Raw genomic sequence first — 7,238 nt, 5'->3', positions numbered from 1 at the left:
AGATATATTAAAAAAAAATGTGTTCTTGCATCTCCCTGAGGCCCATTGTAATTTTTCTCAGAACATTCCTACAGCAGCCTCTGAATCCCATGATGCAAATGATTGTTCTAATTAAGTCCACTGTTCTCTGTAGATAACAAAAGATCAGGGAATAACCTGAAATCCATTACATTAGTATCTTTGGATATGTATGCATGAACCATTTCCCCTTCCTTTCGTACACTATTTTCTCCTTTCTGAAATGTATAAATATCAGTGCATTTCTTTGTGCTCTAGGTGGACATAATTATCATAAAGCATCATGTTTATCGAGAAGTTCTGAGATACGACATGGCACAAGGGATTTTTAAAGCAACCTGTGTCTTGTGAGAAGATAACAACACTATCTAATGATTAAAATCATGTGTGCAAGGTGATATTATCTCCTAATCCCAGTCACAATATTCCACCACATTGATGAGGCCACACAGCAGAATTGAATAGGAAGTTGGGAGTTTAATCTCTACCATTTAAAATAAATAAATAAAAAGGAATAGAAGCAGGAAAGGGTTGGAAGACTATGGAAACAAATATATAAAACTGAAATATTGATATGGAACCAACCCTTTAAAATATGAAAATAGTACAGTTAAAAGAAATAAAATTGGAAAATATCCTTCTTGAAATAATGAACATATCTTTAACAGCAAGCTTTCTTTCTACATAGGGCACTGGGCCTCAATATGGACACCTGGAAGAGGTGGGATGAAAGGGGCTACATGATTGTTGCTGATTTATTTATTTATTTATTTATTTGTTTGTTTGTTTATTTGTTTGTTTGTTTGTTTATTCAGTTTCTACATCTGCCCATCTCAAACAAGTGACTCTTATTGTAACCAGTTATAGCACTTAATAAATCATTATTTAATGCACATGTTCCTTTTTCTCCATCATCATGTTTAAGAAACTAAACATACCTCAAAGAAAAAATTAAATGTTTCCCATGCATGCATCAGTTAGAGATTTTTGTTCCTTATCATATTTTCCCAACAGTTAAGATGGGGCCTTAACAGGATAATGTAGCATTTGGGGGAAAAGATACAAGCCAAGAGACCAGCCCCAGAAGCCAAGATGGAGAAGATCTCCACAGCCACCATGGACTTCCCTTTGGTGCTCAGATAGGTGGGGAGGAAGGTGATCCAAACACTGCAAAAGACCAGCATGCTAAAAGTAATGAACTTGGCTTCATTAAAGCTGTCAGGCAATTTCCTAGCCAAAAAGGCCACAGTGAAACTGACAAGGGCTAGGAAATCCAGGTAGGCAAGGACAGTGTAAAACATTGAAGTTGCACCTTCATTACATTCCAAGATGGCCTCTCCTACCAAGGAGTGGAAGTCCAAGTAGAGAAATGAGGGAGAGTTTACCAGCCAGGGGACAGTCTATGACAATGGAGTTGGTCAGTGGTTTTCCTAAGAGTTTCCTTGTCTTGTTCCCTGGCTTGGTGGCCATGAAGGCCAGAACCACCATGACAGTTTTTTCCAACACAGAGGAAACCGCCAGGGAAAAGAGAATGGCAAAGGCAGATTGTCGGAAGAGACAGGTAATCTTCCCAGGTTGACCAATGAAGAGGAAGGAGCAGAGGAAGCAGAGCAAGAGGGATACCAGGAGGAGGTAGGAGAGATCTCGGTTGTTGGCCTTCACAATCGGTGTGTCATGATGTTTATAAAAAATCCCCAGAACTGCAGATGTGGTCACAGAGAGAAAAAGAGCGAGAGAAACTAAAGTGTATCCCAGGGTGTCTTGATAGGAAAGGAAGTGTATCTTCTTTTTTCTTTTTTTAAAGTTTTTTATTTTTAAACAAAAACAACATAAAAAACGTCATCCTTCCATATACTTACAGACAGTGCTTCGATCGGTTAAAGTCATTTCGTGCTCTCAACATTTTCAAAATTTCAATTGTGACAAATATTCTTTCATCTAACTAAAAACAAGTGTTTACACTTTTTATCCAAATTTCATTTCATACGTCATATTTCATCTGCATTCTTTATTGTCTATCCATTGATAAAATAGCTCCCATATCAAATAATATTGTTTATCTTCCTGTTCTCTTATTTAAAATGTCAATCTACTCATTTAAGCACAGTCCAATATTTTTAAAATAATTTCTTCATCAGTAATTATCTTCTCTCCTTTCCAATTTTTTGCAAATACAATTCTAGCTGCTGTTAAAATATTCACAATTAAATATTGCAATTCTTTATTAAATGTCTCTGGTAAGATCCCTAATAAATATGTCTCTGGTTTAAAGTCAATATGTCTCTTTGTCATTTTTTTCCAACCATGTGTGTATCTTAGTCCAAAATCTCCTTGCTTCTACGCATGTCCACCACATATGGTAATAAGATCCTGGAGTCTGATGACACTTCCAACATTTCTCCGATTTGTTCTTGAACATTCTGGCTACCCTCATTGGGGGTAAATGCCACTTGTAAAACATCTTATACAAATTCTCCTTATATGCTGTAGACATTGTCATTTTATAATTATGTGACCACAATTTTTGCCATTTCTCTAAATCAATACCATAACCAAAATTTTTCCCCCATGCTATCATTGATTCTTTAACTTGTTCTTCTTCCAATTTTACCTCTAACAAATATCCATATAACTTTTTAATTACATGGTCATCAGAACCCATTAATATATTGTCTAAAATAGTCAAAACATTATAAATACTTTCTTGTTTGAGATCTTCTCGATATCTAAAAAATATTTGCATATATGAAAACCAATCCATCTTAAATCCCTGATCTTCTAAATCTTGTTTTAACTTAAATTCACCCTTTTCATCCAATAACTCACTGTATCTAACAATATGTTCCCCTTTAAATATCACTGGATATGAGAAGGCTTCAATTGTCGATACCCAGACTGGAATCTTCAAATAATGATATTTTTTAATCCTCTCCCAATTCAAAAATAAAGCTTCACGTATCTCATGTCTTCTAAAATACCCCTGTATTTTAGTTCCTTTATACCATAGAAAGGCATGCCACCCCATCAACAAATCATGTCCCTCCAAATTCAATAGTCTAATATTTTTCAATGTTATCCATTCTTTAATCCACATTAAATTAGCTGCTTGATAATATAATTCAAAATTCAGTAATCCAAAACCACCCCTCATTTTAGTGTCTTGTAACAGCTTAAATTTTATTCTTGCCTTTTTCCCTGCCAAATGTATTTTGACACCATTTTGTTCAAATCTACAAAAAATTCCTTGCCCAACTTTATTGGAATAGTCTGAAAAAGGAACGGAATTCTAGGTAAAATATTCATCTTAATAGTTGCAATCCTACCAGTCGTAGATAACTGCAAATTTCCCCATTTCACCAAATCTTGTCCTATCTGTTGCTTAAGCTTATTATAATTATTTTCTTTAAGTGAACTACATCTCGTTGTCAAATGTATTCCCAAATATTTTACCTTGTTTGTGACCTGCATCTTGAAAGTCTCCATCAGTTCTTCTTTTTGTTTTTTTAACATATTTTTAGTCATTATTTTTGTCTTTTCTTTATTAATTTTCAAACCAGCAACTTCCCCAAGCTCTCCAATAATTTCTATCAGTTTTTTTTATTGATGCTAGTGGTTCTTCAATAATAAAGACCAGTCATCAGCAAAAGCTTGTAGTTTATATTCTTCTTTTCTAATTTTCATACCTGTTATCTCTTTTTCTTCTCTAATATTTCTATTTAAAATTTCCAGTGTCCAAATAAACAACAATGGGGACAATGGGAATCCTTGGCGAGTACCTTTTTCTATCTCAATAGAATCAGTCAATTCTCCATTAATCATAACCTTCACCATCTGTTTAGAATATATAGCTTCAATTGCCTGAATAAATTTCCTACCAAAGCCCATCTCTTCCATTTGTAACATCATAAATTGCCAATTCACATTGTCAAAGGCTTTTTGTGTGTCTAAAAGTATCAAAGCCATCTGCTTTTAAGGATGCGCTTCATAATATTCTAAAGTATCCAATATTATTTTTATATTATCTCTAATTTGTCTTTTGGTAGGAATCCATTCTGATCTGAATGTATAAAGTTATTCAAATATCTCTTAAGTCTTTCTGCCAGCATTGAAGGAAAAAGTTTGTAATCTGAATTTAGCAAGGCCTATAGGTATAGGCCTATAGTTTTTGATTTGTTGTGAGTCCGTATCATCTTTATGGCTCAATGTGATATAAGCTTCTGTCCATGATCTGGGTATTTCCTTTTTTGTCATTACTTCGTTCATAACTTCCAGTAATGGAAGACTTAAGGATTCTTGTAGCATCCTGTAATACTCAACCGGCAAACCATCTCGTCCTGGTGCCTTTTCATTCTTCTCCTTCTTTGTTTTTTTGTTTTTTTAGATTTTTTTATTAACAATAAACAAACATACATACATAAAAACAAACTATACATAAACAAACTGTACACTAAAATCAAGTCATGCAACTTCTTAATTCTTCTGCTTCTTAATTGCCTCTGTTAATTCCATCATCATAATGCTCCTTTCCATCACCTCCTTGATATCCTTGGGAATCTGTGGTAGATTTGCTTTTTGTAAGTACCTTATCACTTTTTCCTCCTCTATTATCTCTTTTTTGTAAAGCTGTCTGTAATATTCTTGTATAATTTTCCCCATCTCTTTATTACCAAATTTACATTGTCCTTGGTCATCAAGTAACTGCATTATTTTCCTTGATTCTCTATCCTTTTTCAGTTTATAAGCTAGCCATCTTCCAGGCTTATTCGCATTTTCAAAATAGTTCTGTTTGGTGATTCTTATTTTTTGAGCTAGATCTTCCTTTTCCAGCAGGTCTATTTTATGTTTTATTTTGTCAATTTTAATTTTAACATCTTTCTTATATGGATCTTTCTGGAATTCCTTTTCACATCTTTTATAATCGTCGGTTGCCTCTGAAGGCAAGCTGCTCTACTGGTTAATTGTCCTCAGTGTTAGCAATTTTTTCCTTAATTTAATTTAATTTAATTTCCAATTTATATACCGCCCTTCTCCCTGAGGACTCAGGGCGGTGTACAGCCAAGATAAGAACATAGAATACAAATATTAAAAACAGTTAAAAATATATATAAATTTGGCCCAAAAATTAAGAAGTCACAAACTGATTAAAAGAATTTAAAAATTTCTTCTTAAGCCAACCCGGCTTGCTGGAAAAGATGGGTTTTAAGGGCACGACGGAAGGCATTGAGGTCTTGAATTCTCCTTATCTCAGGGGGCAACTGATTCCAGAGGGTGGGTGCCCCCACAGAGAAGGCCCTCCCCCTGGGGGTCACCAGCCTACATTGTTTGGCTGATGGCACCCTGAGGAGGCCCTCTCTGTGGGAGCGCACGGGTCGCTGGGAGGTCGCCGGTAGCAGCAGGCGGTCTCGAAGATAGCTAGGCCCTATGCCATGGAGCGCTTTAAAGGTGGTAACCAACACCTTGAAGCGCACCCAGAAGACCACCGGGAGCCAGTGCAGCTCGCGCAGGAGCGGTGTTACATGGGAGCGCCATGTTGCTCCCATCACTAGCCGCGCTGCTGCTTAATTCCAGGTTGCTTCTTTCCTTGATTAGTTTCCATCGATTCTTTCTTGTTCTGTTCTCTGGTGCTTTGGATAACAAGGTGACCCCCTCTTCTTTGAGGCAGCCCCTCAAATGGTGGAATACTGCTATCATGTCCCCCCTAGTCCTTCTTTTCTGTAGACTGGCCATTCCCAATTCTTGCAACCGTTCTTCATGTGTTTTTGCCTCCAGACCCTTGATCATCTTAGTTGCTGGGCTTTTTTTTTGCACTTTTTGGAAAGTTTCAACATCTCTTTTTGTAATGTGGTGACCAAAATTGGATGCAGTATTCCAGGTGTGGTCTTACTGAGGATTTATAAAGCAGTGCTAATATTTCATGCCATTTTGATTCTATGCCTCTGTTTATACAACCAAGGATTTTCCAACATCTCCCTGTCTATTATTGTCCTTTATGGTTTTAGTTCTGCTCTTATAACTTTTAACTCTTTTTAATAATTATTATATGAAAATTTTAAGTCACAACTGTCTCCTTTAAACACAGTTTTTAGTGGATTGTTGTATGTTGCAACATACAGGGTGTTTCTGAATAATCTGGGTAGTCATATAAATTTAATCAACCAATCATCAATTTCATGCCCTGTTGTGTGAATATAACTAAACTAGTTATTCCATCTAAACATTGTTATGATTGTTAGTGTTTAGCTGACTGCCACCATGTCCCATTCTATCTGAACCAGGGGTGAAATGCTCCCGGTTCAAACCGGATGGCCCGATCCAGTAGCGATGAAGGCGGGCGGTTCAGAGAACCGGTAGCAAAAATCCCTGCCCCCCCCCACCATTGCCCAGCTGAGCCGCACAATCATCAGAGGCTTTTTTTTAACATTTAAAAGCATTTTTTCTACAACCTTTGGCCGAAAAAATGCTTTTAAAAGTAAAAAAAAAAGCCTCTGATGATCGCGCAGCTCAGCTGGGATCATCAGAGGCTTTTAAAAGCATTTTTTCTACAACCTCTTTGGCCGAAAAAATGCTTTTAAAAGTAAAAAAAAAAGCCTCTGATGATCACACAGCTCAGCTGGGATCATCAGAGGCTTTTAAAAGCATTTTTTCTACAACCTCTTTGGCCGAAAAAATGCTTTTAAAAGTAAAAAAAAAAAGCCTCTGATGATCACGCAGCTCAGCTGGGATCATCAGAGGCTTTTAAAAACATTTTTTCTACAACCTCTTCGGCCGAAGAGGTTATAGAAAAAATGTTTTTAAAGGGAAAAAAAGCCACTGCCGATCAGGAAAATCAGCTGGGATCGTCAGAGGCTTTAAAAGCATTTTTTAAACAACCTCTTCAGCCGAAGAGATTGTAGAAAAAATGGTTTTAAAAGTAAAAAAAAAAAAAAAAAGTTGGCCATGCCCACTCAGTCATATTACCCCCCCCCAACCAGGCCACGCCCACAGAACCGGTACAAACAGAACAAATTTTACATTTCACCACTGATCTGAATATATTATGACACAGGCCAAACTCCATCTGATGTGCAGGCGATCACTTTCTTGTAGGCCAAAAACTCAACTTCACCTTGACTTGAGAGTCCATCTGCTCTGTGGATTAACAACAAGAGACACAAACATGTTTTTCACTATCTGCTGTTCAAACAGCATCTATTGCTAAGAGAGTAGGATGATTGCTTCTC

The sequence above is a fragment of the Pantherophis guttatus genome, chromosome 1 (assembly GCF_059756535.1).
Source record: "Pantherophis guttatus breed Tessera chromosome 1, ASM5975653v1, whole genome shotgun sequence".
Taxonomy (NCBI): Eukaryota; Metazoa; Chordata; class Lepidosauria; order Squamata; family Colubridae; genus Pantherophis; species Pantherophis guttatus.
This window is presented reverse-complemented; position numbering follows the sequence as displayed.